General features: G+C 44.2%; 1 protein-coding gene and 1 long non-coding RNA gene across 2 annotated transcripts in view; both read right to left on the bottom strand.

Annotated features, from left to right (window-relative positions):
• Nucleotides 1-23,405, bottom strand: part of SORCS3 (sortilin related VPS10 domain containing receptor 3) — a 581,611-nt gene that overhangs the window by 518,850 nt on the left and 39,356 nt on the right. The gene's annotated exons all lie outside the window — the stretch shown is intronic.
• The window catches only part of LOC111092955, a 34,608-nt gene continuing 18,213 nt past the window's right edge, over nt 7,011-23,405 (bottom strand). The window contains exons 2-3 of the long non-coding RNA XR_005380566.1: nt 11,887-12,133; nt 7,011-7,249 (exon numbers count right to left, since the gene is read on the bottom strand). This is a non-coding gene — a long non-coding RNA (uncharacterized LOC111092955). The remainder of the gene's footprint in view (nt 7,250-11,886; nt 12,134-23,405) is intronic.

Raw genomic sequence — 23,405 nt, 5'->3', positions numbered from 1 at the left:
TGGTTAAGCACCCAACTCTTGAGCTCAGCTCAGGTCTTAATCTCAGGACACTGAGTTCAAGCCCCGCCAGCAAGGAACCTACTTAGAAGAGAAAAAAAAAAAAATAATAGACTTAGGAAGACAACCCTCATGAGAATATTAATCAGAATTAATATTCTGGTGCAGAAAAACCAGCACCTATTCATGATTTAAAAAAAAAAACTTTCAGCAAACTAAAAAGAGAGGAGAATTTCCTCACTTTGAGGAAGCATATCTACTCAAAAACCAATTGCTAATATGATGTCATGAGCAAAGGAGAAAACAGGAAAGAATCCCACGAAAGGACAAACAGTGAAAGTGGATGCTTTTCCTGAGTTTTAGGGCAGGCTGAGGAGGGCTGGGGCTCCTTCCTTGTTCCTATCGCCCCATTTTCAATTGGGATGATGACCGCATTGTGTGGGGAAAAGGCTGAGATGAGGCAAGGTGACAGAGCAATGCCTCTGATGCCCACCCACAGCGCACCCTACACTCTGTTGGCTCTCCATAGCACTTAGCACCTGCTACTGTGCTGTGTAATCTATTTTCTTAACTATCACCCACTAGAATGTAAACTCCAGGGGGCAGGAGTTTTGCTGTTCGAGTAACTGCCATATTACCACCAAACCATCGGTGTGTGCTTATTTTTGTTGAGTGAATGAACCAGTGCAGGCCTTTGTGATCTTTCAGGTGATTCAGGGGCCAAGGACACTGAAAAAGAGGGTCACAGGGTTGGGATGGAAAGGGCAACAGCCATCCTCCTCCTGTGGGCATCTTCTTAGAGAGGGGGCACCACACGGTGGAAGCATCTCCGCCTCCTCCTCCCCTGGACCCACCTACCCTGCAGGGAGACAGCTGCCAGGCTCTGCAGTAGCTAACTGGCTCACCTGGAACAAGGAGGCCAGACCATCCTTCCTCAGCCTCTGCAGCCCTCCCCAAACCTGGCATGGCTCCCTGAGCCAAGAGAACCATATGTGAGGATGGCCTAGAAAACAGCATCGTGCAAACGTTTTCATTCAACGGCAAAATCGTTTGATTTCATTCAAGCTTGTCTTTGCAAGGGCAACTGAAGCCAGCTTGACAGAGAACCATTAAATAGTCTAATCAGGAAATGATCTGGAGAGGCGGTGTGGCAGGGTGGGGAAGAGCCAAGCAATGAGGATCGGGTTCTGGCACAGGTACTCGCTGTGTGGCTTCTGGCAGAATGAGAACCTCTCTGAACGTCTGCCTCTTCCTCTCTGTTAAGTGGGGAAGAACCACTGAAATCTATGTTGCTCTCATTCTATTATTGTGACTATTGGAAGAATTGCAAAAGGAGGAAAGCAGGGGATCTTCCAGGTGCTGGAGATGTGTTTCGGAGAGAATGAAAATCTAACAGTGGATGGGAACTTGGCTGTCTTAACCACACCACAGGCTCCTCACAAGAAGCATGGGCAAGCAGGAAAGCTGGTGGCAGATAGCAACCTCCTGCCTCCCTTCCCATCTCCACTTGTCACGGAACGCACAGGGTACCACTTTAGCTCAAGCACCCCATCTCTCAACTTTCCTCAAGGAATCCCAGAGCCAAACCTAGAGGCCCAGCCTGAAAAGAGATTTCCTGAACTCAGTAGCCTGTGATGCTTCCAAAAATCCTTCCTGTGCAACTCCACCATCATACCCAGAGGCTGGCCTGCAACTGGATCCTAATTCCTGCAGAGATGCTCGGCTTGGTTCAGCTTGGTTCTGGCAAAGTGTCCCAGCCTGGGGCCAGTTCTGGTCCTCCCTAAAGCACAGAAAGTGAGTGTGGCCTGAGCTGAGTTGCCATGAGAGGCGCAGTTTGGGGTCATGGGGTCAGAAAGACCCACATTAGACTCTGGCCTTTGCACAACTACCCAACTATGTAACCTTGAATAGGATGCTTGACCTCTCAGAGCCTTGGTTTCCTTATATAAGGAGGAGCAGCACTTGGCTTACAACTCTGACCATAGTGTCTGGCCCACAGTTACCTAGAGATGTCCACTCGGACCACCCAGGTTCCTAGGTTTGAAACCTGGATAAGATACTCAATGTGCGACCCTGGATGAATTGCCAACTTCTCTGTGCTCCTGTTTTCTCAATCATAAAATGTGGCCAATAAAAGAACTTATTTCTTAGGCTTATTGTGGGTATTAAATCAACTAATCCCTGGAAAGAGTTTAGAAAAGTGTCTACCAGATTGTAAGTGCCCAATAATGAGCTAATATTTGTTTAAAAGAAAAACATCATCATCATTATCATCATCATCATCATCATCATAATAGGAGATTATTGCAGAAGGAGCTCAAAAACCAAAGCATCCCACCCCATCCTACAGCCTCTTGCCCATAATAGAAAATAGACAAACATGTTCAGGGAAGGACCCTGGTGACTTCCACCTAATCTCTCATCACTGCTATATTCTATCTACACATAAATTGTGTTTCTTAGCCAAGAGAGGCAGAAAGTGTGAACTCATGTGTGTCACCTCGGCCAGATGCTTCATCTACTGCCTGGAGGAAGCCACAAGGAGCCAGAAGAAAGGGCTACCATAGAAGATCCAGTTCAGATCAACTCATTGCTCTGAATAGAGTGGTGGTGGGGTAACTTGGCCTAACAATGAGCATACACCTCATGGATTTGCTGTGTCCCTCTGGCTGCAATGCTCTTCCTCCCTTCATTCCAGCTTTTCTCAATTATCACCTCCTGGGAGGTGTCCTCCCTCAACATTATGTGTCTGTTATCCTGCTTTGTTTTTTCTTCATAGGATTTTATGTAATGCTTATTCATTAGTTTATCATTTGCTTCCAAAAACCAGCAATACTTGCCAGTTCCGTTCACTACTGAACGTAGAACAGTGCCTCTTACATATATTAGTAGACACTCAAGATATGGTTGATAAATGAATGAACAAAGTAAAGGTTTTCCCCTGCAGCCAGCTGGCTAGATTACAGAGTTGACACCCTTCTGCCAAATGACTTTTCTCAAGCCTGGGAGGATGGGCTGGGCTGGCCTGGGCTGTAGGGCAAAAGGAAAACTGCAAATCTGAGTCCCAATCCTATTCTTTCTGGTGGATGGTAAGACTTTGACTGCCTTTTATCTTGGAAAACACACTCAGAGACATTCCATCATTCAATTAGAATGTTAAAGAGTTGCAACAAAATTAATTTGCTTATCACCAGGGAAATTAAAATGTCTGCAAATAAATTCTACCCCTCCAGCCCAGTTTCAGGTGGTTGATACATCTGATGTGTTGGCAGCAGTGAGAACCAAGAGCAGAGTACTGGGAAAACTAGTTTCTAGCTGGAAGGGAAAATTCAGCAAAGGTATGAAAACACACACACACACACACACACACACACACACACAGAGCCAAGCAAGGCTGCCTGAGTCTGTGTTTTAATGTCTTCTCCAAAATGGACAAATGATTTAAGGAACTAAAATGTAGGAAAATGTAGGTTATACAGTTAACATCACACTCTTAAGCAGAGGCGAATGCAGACATCAACTCTAGCCCTAAATTACTTGAGTCCTGACATCTAGCACAGTGCTTGAGAATATAGGCTTTGAAATTAGACAAGCCGAGGTTTGGACTCCATCCTTGACACTTACTAGCTGGGTGACCTTGAGATATTTACTAACCTCTCTGAACTTTGAGTTTCTCATCTGTAAAATAAGGATAACAAAATTCATCTCCTGGATTGTTGAAATAATGTATGATTATAAGGCAGAGTAGGTGCTCCGTATGGGAGAGTAGGTGCTCCGTATGGGAAATATACTTTAATCATTACATTAATGACATTAAATATTAGCAATGTTAAGAAAATAATAGCAATAATAAACATAAAAGATAATTTACTCCAAGTTTATAAAGGGGGATGGTACATATCAAAAGACAGAGTAGGTCTGGCAAGAAATCCCATCAAGACTGCGGCTTCTCCTGGAGCTTTCCTCACAGCCCTTCTGTCCCAGATCCACATGGCATTCCTGTTCTAAGCAAGGACAGAGTGAGATGGCCTGGAATGATCCCCAGGAGATGAATGAATTCCATGTGATTCATTTATAGATCCAAACACCCAGCCGGAATCTCCCCACTACCCTGCTACATCCAAAACCCACTGCAGCCACCTCCTTCCAAACACACAGAAGGTATATGCAATACAAAAGGAAAGCAGTGACTTGGGAAAGCATGGAGGTGGGGAGGGCTGCTAGCTGCAGGACCAGAACAAGAGAGACTGGAGGTCTATAGGGAAGTGCTCTCAAACCAAAAGCAAAAGGGACAGGCAAGACAAGGGGGGACAGAGGATGAGGGGATGAGCTCCAACATGCCATAATGAGCCTCCATTATAGTGATATGATGGGATGGAGAAGCCCTCTTGCCATTCTCCCCTTTGTAATATGACTCTGTTTCCCTGGAATCACTAGCAATTAAAAAAAAAAAAGCAGCTTCAATATCTCAAAAGAGTTATGTGATTGCCTAAGGGACAGGAGTACAGAATGAGCTGGAAAAGCATCCTATTCAACCTGGGAGCAATAGAATCTCAAAGGAAGAAAGATGAAAATATGACAGTGGAAAGGGAACTCAAATCAATGTCAGAGTCCAAACAATGATGGGGTTAAAAAAAAAATGACCAGCCCAAGCCAGCTGGAGATTTCCAGAAAAACAACAGTTATAACCCAATCTCCTTTCTCCCCAACCCAGAATGCACGCATGAATTTTTGCTGTCTGTATGCACCAAACAAATTACCACAAACAACTTACCAGTCAAGCAAAGATAAATGGATCTACTCTCCTTTTTTTTAAGATTTTATTTATTTATTCATGAGAGACACAGAGGGAGAGAGAGAGAGGCAGAGACATAGGCAGAGGGAGAAGCAGGGAGCCTGACGTGGGACTCGATCCCAGGACTTCAGGATCATGCCCTGGGCCGAAGGCAGGTGCTAAACCGCTGGGCCACCCACGGATCCCCATCTCCTTTTTTTTTTTTAACTAAAGTTTCTAGCATCTACTCTTTCTTTGTACAATGATTCTCATGGACAATAAGGAACTTTCCTTACTTTGCTACCTTGGGCGTCTTAGGAGGAAGGATGGCCCAGGACATGGGCTGGTAAACTTCTATACTTAATTGCAAGCCTGTGGTGGCATACAGTGCCATCAGGAAGCTGCACCAGGTGACACTGGTGCAGTCCATATTCATTCACAGCTGCGGGTGGGTTTATCCAGGGCACCAATTATCTAATTGCTGCTAATGTTCCGTATATTTACTCAGCTGCAAATTTGCAAGATGGGGCCTGACTCACAAGAAGGGGATAATAATGGGAGATATATTTCCATTTGAAAATTCATGAATAAGCAGCAAGAGCCCTGTTTATTAAAATTCAGATGCAGATAAACAATGAGTATAGTTCCAGGAATAATTGCAGGTTTTCCACAGTTACAGAAAACCAGCTCCTTTGTCAACACTCCATTGTTCTATTTATACCTTGGGAGATATTGCACTGAGTTTCTATAAATACAGTGGAAACTCATTCATCTCAACCTCTCTCACGTGTAAAGTCCCAACCTTCTCAGTAATAAAAGAACTGCATCCCGAGTGTATCTGACATTAGGTCTCAAGACTGTCATAGGCGAATCTTTCCCAATATAAGAGATAAAGAACCGGCTTGGATTGGACTGGGAAGAGGGAGGAGAAGCAACAGGCATTCTATTCTGGTTTCTGAAATAGACATGAAGCAGATACAACCTTGCCAGCTCTCAGTCCCTGAAATGTTAAGAATATCCGAGATTAAAAGCAGAGGAAACAAAATGCCCAAGGTATCTTGACCCCTGCATGAGATGGAAGCTCATCGGTGATACTCATTTATACATTTTCTTTGAATGCAATTCTGTCCTCTATGGATATTAGACCCCTCTCCTATTATACTGCAAATCTATATCGTGCAATCTTGAAATCTACTTCTTTGATCCCCCACCTCCACAATACCTAGCACTACACTTTGTACCACCTGGAGTTAATCAGAGTCTGGTTCACTGAAGGCCTCCTGATCCCAAGCAGCCCAAAAGATGCCCTGATAGCGGGCCATAATTGTGCTGTCTCCAGATATACTAATATTTATAAGAGTATCACATTTTTAAGTGTTTTATGTTGAGCAGACATTGTGTGAATTACTTTCCATATAAAAATCTCATCATCCCACCAGCTCTGTGAAGATGGTCCAATGAATTTTTTTTTTATTGACTAAAACACAAAGCAATAAGTGACCCAGCCACAAAGCTAGCAGGCAGCAGACCTAGAACTTGAACCCAGAACTATCTGAAACAAGCAGATACGCTCTTGGCTACCACCTCACCACATTATTCTGCTTCTTGGATTTAACTTTGAACCACTCCATTTTGTGAATAAGCCCTGGAGTGTCCTATCTCTATGCCATGGCTCAAGCAGATGTTGCTTCTTTCTACTAATTTAACCACTACACACACACACACACACACACACTCTAAAAGCTTCAGTCTATGTCTTTCCATGATCCCTGGTTTGCAAGAGGTGACCCCTATCTCCAAAGTAACCTTCCATGTACTCATACTTACCTGTTTCATGTTTAAGGGAAAAATAATTTTATATAGATACATGTGTATATGTGTGTGTATATAATGTATATATACATGGGGGAGCTGCATATGTGTCATGTGTGTATATGCGTGTGTGTGTATATATATATGGGGGGAGCTGCATATGTGTCACACACATACATTAGCTTCTCGTCAGTGTCTTCTCACAGGTAAAGTAAAATTATCCACATGGAAGTGGGGCTATATCAGAAATATATCAGAAATCTGATGTACATGCAACCTCCCTCACCAGCTGATGTTCCATATGCTGCAGTGAAATCAGATTCATTAAAAGGGTTTAAAACACACAGAATATTAATACAAATGACTTCCTCCAGTGGTATATCTCTCTAGAAACTCTGGTCCCTGAACATTTTACAGGTTTCAGAGCCAAAGTAGAGGGGGCTGAAATAAGAAGTAATAGCAGAAAGAGTACCCAGGGAGCAAAGGAGACACTTCATTCATCAGGAAGACAGCAGTTGTGTTGGAAGGTGGGGCAGGGGTTTAGGGAGCCAGCTGGCAGGCTCACCCAGAAATCTGTGCCCTGTTCATTGGAGATACATTTCTGCTCATCTCTTCATTTCAAAGACAGTGGGGAAAGTCTAGCCTTTTGAAATGGGTTCAGCACTCCTATAGACAGAGATGGGCAATTATGAGTTCAAATACCAGTGGCCTATTCCCAAAAGTTCTCTCCTTCACTTACTGGATCATTCATGCATTCATTTAGCATATTATTGAACACCCACTTGAATAGGCACCATAGTAGCTCAATCAAGAACATGCACTCTAAACTGAACTTTGCTTAACCGACCTGCTAGATTAACTGATGCTCTTGTTGTTTTTGATGCCCACCTCAATCACATCCTTCCACATGAGTCACATATTACTCTACTCTCGTATACCCAAGTGTTCCTTCTCCCACCTGGTGCATTATATGTTCACAAGAGCTAATTGTGTTTGTTCTCAAAACTATGTATAGGTGTCATACTTGTTATTATATTATAAAATTAAATAGTGTGTAAATCAACAGAAAATGAGCACAAAAAAAATCCATGTTTCTATAAAAGCTTATTTGGATGTTTTGCAAAGGCTTGATAAAGGTGAGACATTTGAAAATGTGGTTGAATCAACTGTGAACAGGAAAAGTATAAAATATTGGGTGTTAGGAAGACTCCAGAATCTTTGAATTGTTTTCGTTTTCCCAATGTCTTCTCACTCCATTAAAAAAAAAAAAAAAAACCTTGGGCAGCCCAGGTAGCTCAGCAGTTTAGCCCCACCTTCAGCCAAGGGTGGATCCAGGGGACCCGGAATCAAGTCCCACGTCGGGCTCCCTGCATGGAGCCTGCTTCTCCCTCTCTGCCTTGTGTCTCTGCCTCTCTCTCTCTCTCTCTGTGTGTGTGTGTGTGTCTCTCATGAATAAATAAATAAAATCTTTAAAAAAATTAAATTAAAAATTAAAAAATTAAAAAAAAATCAGGGGACATCAAGGTGGCTCAGCCATTGGGCATCTGCCTTTGGCTCAGGGCGTGATCCCAGTCCAGGGATTGAGTCCCACATTAGACTCCCTGCAGAGAGCCTGCTTCTCCCTCTCTCTGCCTCTCTGTGTGTGTCTCTCATAAATAAATAAATAAATAAATAAATACATAAATAAATAAATAAATAAATAAATAAATAAATAAATAAATAAATCTTTAAAACAAAATCAGGAACTGAAAATTAAAGATGATGTATTACAGGTGTGATTTAAACAAGAACAGAGACCTAGATCACTAACCAGCAGACCAAAATGCAAAGAAAAGACCTTGAGCTTGCTTGTCTTTTTTAAAAAATGGGTAAATAAACATACAGCTCTCAGCTTTACATCGAAATAATATGTTCAGGCTATGTGTGTATTTTTTCTATGACTTCCCGAAATTTCACACACATTTTTCAATTACCAGCAACTGGTCTCCATCGTAGAATACAAACAACTACAATCTTGTGAGTCATGGGCTATAATGGAGCCACGTGAATGGGAAAGTAGAGGCAGAAGGGGTGAGATGGAACATCTGAACCAGGCTTGTTGTGGATAAGGCAGGAAAAGGGAAGAGAAGAAACCTTCAGGGAGGAGAATATGTGTAGCGTCTTTAAGAAGAAGAGCTAGTATGGCAAAGTCGGGGTGAAGGGTATCCCCTTCACACAGAACCACATCTCGAAAGGCACATGGTATTCTGTGAATCTCCAAATGAGGTGGTATGACTGAAACATCAAACATATGGTGGCATTCTTTCCACAATGATTTACACACTCTTGGTTCTGCCAGGTGCTGTCCTGGGATGTGCACTCACGAGCCCTATTTCCTTGCTGCTCCAAGGAGAAGGTGATCCATCATATTTTACAAAGCCTCTTCACATACACTTTCCAGAAAGTTGACCCTCAGAAGGCTGGAACCGGAGTCTGCCTGTGTTTAGCTATCTACCACCACCTCCACCCCACCCTAGATTTCCAACCCCATGCAGGGCCCAAAGGTATTTCTCAGAAAATATCATAGAAGTGAACTGGAACAGGCTATCCATTCTGATTGACAAGAAATCCACACTGCTCAAGATGACCCAGAGTTGAAAATAACTGCATCATTTTCTCTCCTGTTTGATGCTATTTCCTTTGAAACTGAAATGCTTACCCAACCACCCAAATGCCACTGAAATGGGTGACAGATTAGATTACCTGATAAACACCTCTACACCCTCCAAGAAATTTCCTAGTAATCACAGCAACTGCTATCTTTTCCAGCTGGTTCCTGACAACGTTTCAAAATGAATCCTCCTACACTCTTATTTTTACCCTCGACTAGCTGACTTTAATGGTAATCTCCTTAGGTTGAGAGCCCAGATGGAGTTGAAAATCTCTTTGATTTCTCTCAGAAGGGAACTTTGGTAGGAAGTAGCTCCATCAGGCCACTCTAACACGTTTTGCTTTCATTTTTCTCCCTGCCCTCACACCCAACCCTTATCATTTTATCTAAACTACCCTCCCATTGGCTTTCTTTATAGTGTTCAGCTTCTAAACAAGGAACCCAAAATCTCCCTTCGTCTTTGGGAATATTTTTGTTTAAAAGGGTCAGGAAAATTTAAACTCTTGTATAATCAATCGATTTGAAGTTTTGTCTACCATTAATGAATATGATCACCTGAGGGTACCACAGGTGTTTTGTTCACCAGTATATCCCCAATGCCTAGCAAAAGCAATGACAGTAAGCAGGTGCTCAGTAAAGAGAAAAAGAATGAATGGGTAATCCTTACAACAGCCCCATAGGGTGAGCAAGGTGGATATTCTTATAGTTGATGACAGACATGAAGATTAGGTAGTTTGCTCAGGGTCACTCAGCCTAAGACTCACCAATGTCTGTCTAGTGCCATTTTACTAGACCATGTACCTGAACTCCAACATTAGAACCAGAAGATTTTTCTTGGCTTCTACAGAGCTAGCATCAAGCCCCCGAGTTTAGTCCAAGGTCCATAGCTCTCAAGATGGAAGTGCAAAGCCTGGAAAAGGGGCTTTTGGAAACACCGCTAAAAATTGGAATCCTGTAACAACACATCTGCATAAGAAACAGGAAGGGAGTGGATGGAGGCTGCAGAAACACTGTGAATACACAGTGTGCTCATGCAGAGGAGTCCACATGGACCCCAGCGGGCTGTGTACACCAGTGATCTGCAAACTACTGTCCATGGGCTAAATCTGGTCCTCCATCTGTTCTTGTGAATAAAGTTTTATTAGAACACAGGCTTACCCATTCATGTACATAATGTGCATGGCAGCTTTACACAACAACAACAGAGTCCAGTAGTTCACCCTGTGACCCACAAAACCAAAAATATTGACTGTCGGCCCCTCTGCCCCTCTACAGAAACAGTTTGCCAACTCCTTGGGTACTAGACTCACTTAACAACAATACCTTACAGCAGCAGCAGCAGCTACAGAAATGAAACAAAGTACTACAAATGCACTACAATGTTCAATGAGCTGGGAAGGATCATTTTCCACCCAATACCAAAAAAAAAAAAATCACAAACCAATTACTTCAGTACTTGATACCTGCTTAGGAGCCTCTTGTCAATAGTATCTACTCTTGCCTGAACTTTTAAACTAGACATCCACTCCCTTCATTACCATTGCACTGAGTATTAGCACTCACTGGAAAAGCTACAAAAAACAAACTTTTTACTTTATTTTAAAAGAAAAATCAGAGAAAGGCACATTGTATGCAGTGCTACAAGTAAATGGAAACTCAGCATGCCTTGTAAAATGGTGTAGATCTCATTAAATGATTTCTTGGCTATTATCCTTTGGGCTCACCAATGGATCTGAATGGACTCTCCAGTTAAAGTGAATGCTCAAGGTGCTACTCTTTTGAAAGGAAATAACATATTGAAATCAGAAAAGATGACAACCAATTGTTAGGAATACGGATTGCAAATGAGGAGTGCCATTTTCCATCTTTAGGCTTTGCCACTGATATTCCCTCACAAATCTCTTACCCTCCCCATGTCTTACATTCCTAACCCATCAAATGGAGAAAATCTTATCCATCTCCCTCCTCCAAACCAGTGATGTGGAAGGGATGCACAAAACAGTGTTTGCTGTGAGCTTTTTAAGAGCCTCTCACAGGGAAAGGCTGTTTATGTGTACACTCCCTAAGCTCAGATTGTTCTCCAGGGAGGCGGCACTCAGGAAATATGAACTTGACACAGTAGAACAAAAGCCTGGTAGCCAAAAGCAAATGACCTATTAACTCATCTCCTACATGAGCCTTATTCCAAGTAAAGCAACGCACGATGGAAAACTCACTATGGATTACATTCTGGTAACTTCTAAGAGAACTTCAACATCTTCAACCTTTAAGCAAGCATTGCTCTCTATCAGTATGAATATTTTTTTCTGGAATTTGGGGCAGAAATTTGAAGACTTAAGTCACTTTATCCAGCCAAAGAGCTTGGGTTGTAGTTGGCTGTGAGATCCAGTAGGTCCCTGCCTCTGATAGCCATTTTGTTTGCTGCATACAGGTTGAACCTAAGGCAAAGTCCTTTGGTCCTGGAGGGGGCTGATGGTGTGAAGCAGAGAGCACCTAAAACCATAGGACCAAAGGACCCCACCCTATGATAGCAAGCATCAGCTGGTACCACCTTGAGCTGAGCTTCTCTTTCTCTCGCTTGCTCACTCTCTCACTCTCTCTCATTCTCTCTCAATCTCTTTCTCTCTCTCTCTGGTCTGGTCCATATACCTACCTTTGGGAAACTGCTTCTCCCACTCCACTTTATTCTGATGAGGCTGCCAACCAGAAAGTGCTGTCTCCTCGAGCCGCCCAGTAATTGGTCCAGTGGTATGGTGGACCCATGAATCAAGCAAGAACAACTTCTTCAGAAATAATAGTAAAGAAAGAGAGGGGAGGATGAAGAGGGGAACGAGGAAATGGACACTCTTTTCATCACTGCAAGCTCTGAATTGCCATCTTCCCCACCACATGAAGAATACCTGTTGGGAAATGAAGGCTGACAATGAGGAAAGCAGAGTTAGAAGGAGAGACAGAAAAAGACAGACTCCTCCAACTGAGCCTATAGAACCTACCACAACTGAAGCTACATCCACTCCAGACTTCTTAGTTGAATTTAGGTTAATTATTTAGTTTGGCTAAACACTCTGAGTTGAGTTTCTGTCACTTGCCACCCAAAGCTTCCTGACTGGAACAGTGAAGGCACATCTCATTTACCTTCACAAAATGATCAAGGGACAGAATGTGGATGGCTCAGGGCATACCATCCCACCCCTAAAACCACAGCTCAATGCCTACCCACACACTCAAGCATCTGAAGCACAGCCTTAGGCAGTGCTTTGACTTCATTCTGTTCCATGGCATGTTATGTTTGCAACATGTCAACAGTCTCTTGAATGGTTATTTATTACATTTTTATTTAGAACTGGGTGAGAAAATAATTTCTAAGAATCTTGGAATATATTATTTCTAGACGAAAGCTCACATTGCACCCAGATGCAATTATCCTAATGAGTAACTCAAATCATCCATCTTTTAAAATCTTGCATATTTTTAAAAATCTATTAGCTCCTATTATGTTGTAACAATCAACAATTTCCTGTTATCTTCTCATCTATTCTTCCTGATTATAACTTTTAATACTCTGTACCCAAATTCTTAAATCTCTTAAACTGATATCAAAGACTCTCACATCAGAGTGACTTTCTCCTCCTAATGTCCCACAAATACTCTAGTTGGCCCAGAAAAACTGATCCCCTCTTTCCCAAACAGACCATCACCATGCTGCCCTGCATTTGTGCAGGTGGCTCTTCTGGCCCAGAATGATCTGGCCCACCCATATTGCACTCACTCATCCAGCCAGCCCCATCCCAGCCTTCCTCAAGGACCAATTCCCACCCTCCTCTATGAAACAAGACTAGACATCCTAGCCTAAAGTTAACTCTTTTTCAGAGTTTGGACCTGTTTGCTACCTGGCATATACTTTGTAGGACAGTGATCCATATGTAGGATTGGTTTTATATTCTTGAGAAGGCACCCTGAGGATGAGTCTTCCCTACATAGCACGGCCCCCCTTCAAGAGCTCTGCCCCCACATCCATGGATGATAATGATAAGGTGAGGATACAGAGATGATGACTCAGTAATCAGAGACACTAAAACTAAAGCCCAAAGTATTCAATCTGCAAGATATGTTGGTAGTCCAGGCTTTTATTCTTATATGCATATACCCTTGGGTATTGTCAGTGCAAATAAGCCCTGGGAATCAGTGATTCAGGCACCTCTGTAGGATGCCCTGGAAGCTAACAAACATGATCCAAAGTAACATGATGCATCATCTCTGCTTACGAATACCTGACATTTCCTCACTAACCTTCAAACCTACTTGGAGCTCGTAGGGCCCTAGAATGCCCTTCCTTTTCCCATTCCGTTCATCTGAGTGCTACTCAGCCTCTAAGATCCTTCTGTTGTGAGACTATAGGGACCCATGCTGCTTCCCTGACTCCTCCATCCCACAGGAAACCCACTTCTTCCAAAATCCTACGGAAGGGAAGAATTCCATGGTTTGTGATGGACAACTGGTTACACGCTTCCCTGTGTTATTTAATGGTCTTCTCTTCTCAACTGGATTGCAAGCTCCTGGGGGTAGGGACAATTCTTTGCACAGCTTGGTTACCTTTCCTGAGTCAAAGCCAGAGTTAGACAGGGTGGGCGTTCAATAGCCATTTGTTCAATGAGGGGTCTAATTAAATTTCCTTATAATGACATCACTCCTCTTTCTTCCTAAATGGCTTTATATGTAATTTGTGAGCGCTGATATACATGTGTGTATATGTACCTGTGCTTAAGGTCAGCCATACAGTGAACTGTGAGAGTGACACTAAAAGGGCAGTTGAATGTCGAAAGTAAACAAAAACCCTAAAAATTCTCCCCAAGGAATCTGAACACACTGAATTCATTGGGTGCTCCAAATGTTATGTATCAGTGTACACACTCTGTGTACACAACTTAGATATGTTCGATGGGCTGTTATTTGCTGAAGGAATCTAAGGACTTCAAAACAGGAAACCTGGTCTTAGGTCCCCGCCTTATCACTGATCCAGTAGGAACTTGCATGAGCCAGTAAACTCTGACCCTCAGGTTTCACACTTGTAAAATAGGGCTACTAAGTGTCTGCCCTGCTTCACAAGAGTGCTGTGTGAAGGAAAGGAGGGAGTGCTTCGACAAAGTGATGGTGCTGCATGCATGGACTGTGGATTTGCACGGTCCGTGATTTCCTGGAGAGATGCTCCAATAGGGGCCCTCATGGAAACCTCCTGTGCTGAACTTGAGGTAATACAGTACAAAATACATGAAAAAGTCGCCCTTTGCTAAAGCACGATGGGGCAGGCAGCATCAGGTGCATTGGGCCCACATGGGCTCCCGGATAATAGAATTAAACCACAGACAGGACCATGAATATGCTGAATGGCATCATTAAATTTAGACCTTTCACTTAGATGCATTAATAGGGCTATAGATCAACTATTATGTCAGAGAGTGTGTTCTGGATGCATTTTAAAATTAACTATTCATAGGGGATCATTTTCTAAGTGTATTTACATGTTGGAGGCTCAGCACCCCCACAGTGCACCTGTTCTCTTTGAACAGTTCTCTCATTGTGTAAAGCCTAAAACACCTGTGAGCATTTTAACTGGCTTGGGTGACAGCCCTGTGATCATCAGCATATGTGCTCGGATCAAAGCCCATACCCTAAAACTGCAAAGGAAGAGCACACCAGTTATCCTAACATCAGCATACAGGCAAAGCCCACTGTACAGGAGAGGTTCTCTGTGACATAAATACAAATGGCAGGCAGGACCAGGGCGTAGGCCATCAGGCCAAAACAAACTTTCACCAAGGAAGACTTTGGTGCACCACACCCTTTCTTGTCCAAATATTTTTCTGATGGTCAATGACGTCTATAAAATCAGGCACCTCTGATTGTGTACTAAGGAAGGCTCCGCCTTTTAATCTCTCCTCAAGCTACACTGAGCCTTGAAATCAATTCAATGATTATTGATTCAGCTACTATTGTGCATCCAACCCTGTGTGAGCTGAGGGTCATTTATCTAAGTGGTATAATGGATGTGTGAACAAGGATATTCACAGCAGCTTGTTTCACTATATTGAAAATCTGGAAACAACTTCAATACCTACCGATGGTAGTTTTAAATAAATGTTAGAGCAGCCATTCAATGGAGTATTGTGCACAAACATCAGAAAGAATGGAGGGTATTTATATATACAGGTCTGGAAAGATGCCCAATTAGAAGAAGTGCAAAAGTAAGTGACACAAGAGAATCTATGATGGGACCTCATTAAAAAATATACACATATATATGCACATATATGCATGCAATGAAATGCATCATTGTAAATCTATAGGGATAGGATCATACACATATAGAGAAAATCCAAGGGAGGCATGTGCTAAATTTATGATAGTGGTTACTTCGAGAAAATGGAATTGTGTTGAGAAGCAGGGATGGAAAAGCACCTTTCACTGTTATGCTACACATTTCAGTAATGAATGAATTTCTTCCCATTCCTTTTCTACTTCTGTTATAATCACCTGCAAAAGGTTATTTCAAAACGATATACTAGGCCCTTTTCCATCAGTGGAGCCTCCATTATCCTAACCACTCCCACTGATGACCATCAGCTAAATTCCGTAATGCTCCAGCAAATAAGAAACCACAAACACACTGTAGGGACACACACAGGCACACACACTGGGAAGACTGAAAGAGCAGGTGCAGATGATAACACGTTCCCTCTTCCCCTGCTGGATTTACAGCACTTCCTTTCCTCATTAATTCCCCCCTAAAAGACTGAGTTTGGTTAAGCTCTTCCTAAAAGCAAAAATATCTTTGGGAAGATCCTTAAGAGAGCATATCACTTCTAGTAAAATAAAATTTAAAAATCATCATGATAAATTCCCTTACACAGAGCTGATCCAAATGTCCCAAACCACTTCTTATAATGAAGTTTGACATGAATCAATAGGAAGGCTTCCTTCACAGCTCCAAAGAATTCCTACTTTCACTGAAATTTATTAAGCCCTGATCACAACTGCATATTCAATATTTTTCCAAAATACAGAAAAGTGGCTTGAAATTTTATAGCTATATATTTTATGAAATGTTAAAGCTAATAACATGAAAGATACATTTACAGAGGACCTAATGCTTTTCAAGCACTACCCTGGGCACTAAGATCAATGATTTCATTTAATTATCACAAAACAGAAGTGTCTTGGGTTGGGTATCAGGAACTCAAAGAGAGATTTGCATACAGGAGGGTTTTTTCAGGGGAGAGGCTCAAGACAACTGTCCAGGGAGAAGCCAAGTCTGGAGACTTGGGCAGAAGGCCATGAAGTCTCCTTCTTGGGAAGACAAAGGGAAGATGCAGCCACAACAGAGGCCTCTGCCCATCCACAGGAGTCAGGAGTCATCCAGCCTTAGGTCTAGATGCCAGGTCACTTGACCCTCAAGGTGGACACAGGCTGCCCTCAGGGAACAGGTGTGACCTTGAGCTAGGCAGCTCTCATAGACTGAGGGCAATCCCTGGGGAGGACTCAGCTGCCAGCATTCATGGCAGGAGTGGGGGAACAGAGGGAAAAAGAGGCACATCTGGAAGGGAGGGATCTTGGTGATACAACACAACATCCACTGTTTCACTTATAATAACCACGTTCATAGAAAACGTGAGAAATTAACTAGCCCAAAGCAAACAGAGAGGCAGGATTTGACTCATCTACTTCTAAAATTCCTTCCCTGATCCCCTGCTGCCTCCCCAAACCAAGTGCCCACCTGGGGCCTCTGCCTCAGAGAAGGGTAGTTTCAGGTTCTGTTATCTGACAATTTGGATTTCTGTGCTGATAAGAATATCCGTGTGCCCACCAAAAGGACAGAGGGGGAAAGTTTTTAATCTATCAAGCCAAAGCTAGTTGTCACCAACAGAGAAGAGGGACTCTGCTAACAACCACACGGATAATCAAGGCTCTGCTATTCCCCAATCACTTCAGCTCAGCAGCACCTCACCCAGAAATGCATGCTCCTCTTGCTCGCACCACGTGACTCACTGAAAGGTTTCATTCCAAACGCAGGCTTGAAAAATCCATTTATTCGATCCCATTTCCACTCTCCATGTTCCATAATAAACTACAAGGCTAGGATCTCCATGGGACAAACTGGATGACAGGAAAATGCACGTCTTGTCTCATGGGAAAAGAAGTTAATAAGACAGGAGAGAAGAAAGCTGAATCAAAGACTCTCCTTGCATATGCTTCCAACAGAGGGATCCACATCAAACCTCAGATCCATCCATCGCCAGCTGTACCTTGTGAGGCAGGTTATCTTGGATGCCTGTTTTCTCCACTGTTAAGTGGAAAGCGATGATGCACAGACCTCATAGGGTCAATGTGAAGATTAAATGGGATGATGAACATTAAGTGCTTAGCACGGTGCATGTGCAGACAGCACTTAGCAAATGTTAGCTCTTGGTTATTACTGTCAGGGTTGTGAATGTAATCATCGGTGCCCTCCCAATATCCAATGGCAGCACGAAGTCAGAATGAATGAAAATGTGGTAGATGGATTGGGTTTTTCTGAACCTTCCGTGAAGTAGGTTGACTTATAAATGGCTTTGCTTTCCTATTTAGAGATACCCCTTAAAACAGCAAGTCCTCCCCCGAAATTCTCTATCCTCTCCGGCACTTCACAGCTCCCACGGTGTGGCCCATGGAACGACAGGAGCTCACCATCACTGGCTGTGTGTGAAGCTCACACACCCAGCGAGAGCTTCCTCTCTTCCCAGTACACACACTGGAGCTCAGCCCACTTGCCTTTGCCTCCTGGCTTCACCAGTTAAAGATAAAGCCTGAATTGATGCTTTCTCCTCTACTGGAGAAGGCAAGGTTCCCAGATCTGCCAGTCCCACAGACGCTACCTTACTGTTGTTAAACCTGTTTACAAATCCCCTAAGAAGAGGAAGCCTCAAAGCTCATGGGCTCAAAGAGGCTTTGCAGTATGAGGAGTGCCCTTGAGCTAGACCAGTGTTTCTAAGTGTGTGATCCCCAGCTGACCTCCAACAAAATCACCTAAGTACCTCATTAAAAATGCAGACTCCCAGGACTCCTCAACCAGAATCTTTGGAGCAGGGCCCCAAAAGTTGCATAAACAGATTTCCAGATGATCCTGATTCAACTCAAGTTTGAGGGCTCCTAGGATATAGGCATATTTGGGGCAGCCCCGGTAGCGCAGCAGTTTAGTGCCGCCTGCAGCCCAGGGTGTGATCCTGGAGACCCAGGATCGAGTCCCGCATCGGGCTCCCTGCATGGAGCCTGCTTCTCCCTCTGCCTGTGTCTCTGCCTCTCTCTGTGTCTCTCATGAATAAATAAATAAAATATTTTTTAAAAAAGGATATAGGCATGTTTTCCTTCACAGCCTAGATCACCAGCCTTGGTGATCATGATCTTTTTTTTTGAACCTCCTCAATCTCTGAATATCTAACCCCTGCCCCCATATGTCCCAAACATTCACTCACTGGCCAGCAAATTTTTATTTGACACTTGAAAACATGTAGTCTATTCATGTTTCCATTATCCATGGAGAGATGTTCCATTTTCTCAGGTAGAGTGTAAGCTTCACAAGGACAAGAACAATAGTTCATTCAACAAACACAAGGCATCCAAATACGGGGACCCATCCCTGTGCAGGCAGCATGGGGGTTAGAAAAGTCTAAGCCCTTGCCTAACCTTACAGGATCTCACTGTGTATACACAGAAAACTCGACCCATTCTACCCAAAGGCCTCAAATACATTTGCATCTTGACCACTGAAGCACCTGTAATCCAGACGTATGGCTGGAAGTCACAGACCACATGCTCTTTCTCTGCTGCTACAGACACAGACCTCCCTGCTGTAGTCCATGCTTCCCTCTATTTTTTTCTCCCCAAGTCTTCCCATATTCTCCATTCTCCCTACTCTTCTGTAGCTGATGAGGAAGGAGAATGAAGGCTCAAATCCTTTCTCAGATCCATACTGAGACAGTCCCATCTCAGAAAGACTGCCAGGCTACTAAAAAGACCCCAGCACCAGAGGCCACCCCCAATCAATCACCTGACCTGACCCCAAATCAGATCCTGATCCACTCACAAATATCTGCCTGTATCCACACTGCCCAGTAAGAAACCAGACACTCAGTCCATGCAACTAACCAAAAGAGACACACATGGCAACATCACAAGCCACGTGGTGAGGGACAGAACAGCCAGTGAGTGTTACTATAGCATCTATTCCACATCCTGAGGAAGTAAAAGGAACAGAGAAAAATAGTGCTCCGAGAAAGAGGCGGAAAACTGAAATGAGTGTTGTCTCCAAGGCCAAGGTCAAATGTTCCAGACCAGACACGAAGCAGAAAAACAAAATGGCCCCAGTGAGGAGAGGGATGAATCAGGACACGCTTCCCAGAGTATGTCATGTAAACTCAGATCTGATTTCTTTCTCTTTTATTGGTACTTATCCAACAGAGCCTTCTTTATTTCTGTTTCTCTTAATAATTTTATTTTATTTTTTTTTTTAGTTTTCTAAACCCACACACAAAACCACTTCTTCCAACCTTCCCTCCCTAGTGGTTCTCACCCTCCTCCTACCCAGCTCCCATCACAGAAGACCATAGCCTGGTTGCTAATGCAGTGGGCCAGCCGAGTGCGAGAGGTCCAGGGGTCCCTCTGTCACTATGTGGATGGAATTCCTCTGTTTGGTTGCCATGACACCATGGCGCTGGGCTCTCCAGCCTCGTTACCATGGAGTCCTCCCTTCCCCATCCCTTACCGCATGTCAGGAGGGCAACAGCACTGCCAGCAAGCTGCCCAAGGCTGCTGGCCAAGCCCGTCCTCCGGACGGTGTCCTAGAAGAATTCAGTGGTCTGAGCCAGCTGCAACCACCCACCCGAACCAAAGCAGCCTGCAGAAGCGTTTTCCAGCAGACCCCTCAGAAGGTTAGCTACATAGAAACAGGCTTTTAAAATCTTTATCTGAAAAACAAAATGCTCTGAACACATGTAGGTGCTCTCTTCCATAAAGAAACCAACGGATCATTGCTAGCAGAGGAAAGCCCTCGGCACAGTCTGTCTGGTCCCATGAGGCACAGGCAGGGTTCAGCAGGGCCTGTTTGGATCATGGATAACTGGGAAACACCTGTTGCCTACCCACTACCTTCGAGCCCAACACTATACCTTCATCTGCTCAATGTTCTCATGCTACTGAACAGGAGGAAGAGGAGGAATATGAAAGAAGAGAAATATGTTTGTGCAATGAAAATAAATATAAAGCTTCCTGCTGCACAGAAGTGTACACTTCTGAATTAACATCCTGCGCTACATGAGGGTCCAGCTAGCTAGATAAGGGCGAGGCACCCCAGATGAAGACATAAAATCTGGGTTCTAGTCCTGCCTCAGATGTGTGACTCTGGGCAAAGCATTTCTTCTCCATGAGCCTTGGTTTCCTCCTGCAGAAAAGCTCTGGGTGGAGAATCTCTCAGGTCCCTTCCCAGGAGGCCAGGCTTCACTCTTTTTTTTTTTTTTTTTCCAGGCTTCACTCTTAGCAGGAGTTCCAGGGACTAAACATTTAGATCCTCAAATTTGCTCCCTATCTCCTTGCCTGGAGGAGTTCCAGGGTCCAGAGAAGGGCTTCACCACCAAGAACAGGCATTTGTGAGTTGTGCCACCGAGGGCCAGATGTATTTATAAGGGAATCTCCCAGCTGCAGGCAAGGGACAAAGGACACTCCAGCCCTCAGTGTGCCAAAACCCAGAGCTGACTCAGGCACTGTAGGTACTCTTCATCAAACATCCTACATATTTTCAGAAAAAGAACCCTTCTGTTGACTAGATTGTAAGTAACCAAACAGAAAATTTCAAAGACACATATATATTAAAATTAAAATGTGCAAAAGGAAAGAAACGATAATGGCACACACTGGAATTATCTGCTCTAAACTTAACTAAGGTAGCCACATACAAGACGGAATGTACAGTTACATAGAAATTGGCCCCCATGTCCCTTCTCCATTAATCACATCTAGGGAATCCTGACTTGGAATTCCTTTTCTCCTGGCCTTCAGTGTTCCTGCTCCACATGCCTCTCCCTCTCCAACCCATCAGCAAATAACCCTGAGTTTAGGTGTGAGGACACAATGGTGACCCAGCTAACAGAGCCTTGCCCTCCTAGGTGCTATCCTCTAGCAGTAAAGACTGACAAAATAATTAGCTAGGGGTAAGGTGAGTCAGGGCAGGCCTCTCTGACAGGGTGACATTTAAGCTGAGATCTGAGGGTTGATATGGCAGCTGTTGCATTGAACAGTGACAAGATGAGGGTATCCCATGATGATCCAATAGCACATGCCAAGGCCCTGAGGTAGGAATAATAAAAATATATGATTCAAAGAACTTTCAGTGTGGATGAAGAGACAAATATGCAATCACAATTTCATAAGGTAACAAGGGCTTCACTGTCACTACACACAAAGCAGACCATAGGAGAAATAGCCCTGAAGGTCAAGTCTCCCAGGGGCTGGTCAGGAGGGCTTCTCAGAGGCAGAGGTATCTGAGCTGAATTTTGAAGGATGAGATCTTGCCAAGAGAGGAGAAACACAGAGTGACAAAGGCCTGAAAGTATGAGGGGTAAAGAGCTTTCTTAGAACTAAAAGCATTTCCATTTACCAGGAACTTCAGGGGGTAAGAGAGGAGTGATGGAGAAACAGCAAGAAAGAGAGAAAATGGGCAAGTCCTGAAGGGTCTTTTGTGCTAAGGTAAAAAGAATGGGGGCCAGAGTTTTGAGCCCCCTGAACATATGAAACAACAGAATATTAACCCCATAAAAGGGCATCCCCAACTGCACTAAAGATGATGGCTTTTCTACATGTCACACCCTCACTTTGGGGGCATGCTTGCCCACCTGGAGGGGTGGGGACTAGGCTCATCTCCTCGGGGTCACACAGAACCTAACCCCTGGTGTTCCCTTGCTGCGGGGAGGGGGTGCTCAGGACGCTGCCGGGGAGGTTCTGGAGTCAGCACGTGGAGGGGCAGAAGCCTGTGGGTGTGGAACAGCAGGTAACCAAGGATGCATCAGAAGCCCACCCACACCAGCTCTCTCAGAAAGACTGCTGGGGGGGGCAGGAATGAGGAGGGGAGTGGGGAGGCGATGGGGAGCAGGGAGGAAAGGGGGGCAGAGGAGAAGAACTAGAGCAGGGACAGGAGAGTGGAGTGCGCGGCCCAACACGCCCACAGGGGGGGCACACTCAGGAGCTTCCAGGAAGAAAACAGGAGCGCTCCCCACTGCCCACTACCCCCGCTGGGATGGGCGCGGGCCCCTCGGTGTGGCTGCTCCCTGTGCCCAGGGCCTGTGCCTCTGCGCACCCTGATCCACAGCACCCTCCGTACCCCCTGCGCCACCCACCCTAGTCCCCCCACACAGCCCGGTCGGGGAGAGGCTTGATTGAGCAGGGTTCCCAGATACAGGGCGTTTGGTGGAATTTGAACTTCAGATATGCAATAAATAAATGTACTGGCACTTTTATTTGCTAAACCTGGCAATGCTATGACTGACGATTCAGGTATGTGAGTTCCTTTTACTTTTGCTCCAAATTCCTAACCCAAAGCTACACATGATGGTGAGGATGAGGGCGGGGGGTGGAGAGAAGGAGGACTAATGTTTTGAGATGCTATGTGCCAGGCACTTTGCAAAGTGAAGTACACGCCTTATTTCATCAAATCCTCAGGACGACCCTGTGAGATCAGTATTATTACTATTCCCACGGTACAAATGAAGAACCTCGGGGTTAGGACCTGTTGACCGCAGCCAGAGAACTAATATTGGAACCAGGAGAGTCAGGCTCCAGAGCCTATGACCTCCAGCTCTGAGCTCCCTTCCCCCCTCTCTCCAGATACACAGTGGATCTGGAGCTATGGGTGAGCCAAAGCATTGATATGCTGAAATTATTACCTTTCGACTTGAAGCCACTGCCCCAGGAGAATCCTGAAGGGCGTCTCTTCCCCTGCCTCCCACTGGTGCTCCAGGCTCTCCCTCGGCTCCTGCTCCCAGCACATGAACACACTCCAAGGAGAACTTTCCATCAGTCATTTACACCTTAATGTGTATTTGTGTTTGCCATGACCTCTTCTAGACATTTGAACTTGGGGCTGTCTCATAT

Source organism: Canis lupus, chromosome 28, assembly GCF_011100685.1.
Source record: "Canis lupus familiaris isolate Mischka breed German Shepherd chromosome 28, alternate assembly UU_Cfam_GSD_1.0, whole genome shotgun sequence".
In the NCBI taxonomy this organism is placed as follows: Eukaryota; Metazoa; Chordata; class Mammalia; order Carnivora; family Canidae; genus Canis; species Canis lupus.
The sequence above is the reverse complement of the archived record's forward strand: the minus strand, read 5'-3'. Positions and strand labels throughout refer to the sequence as shown.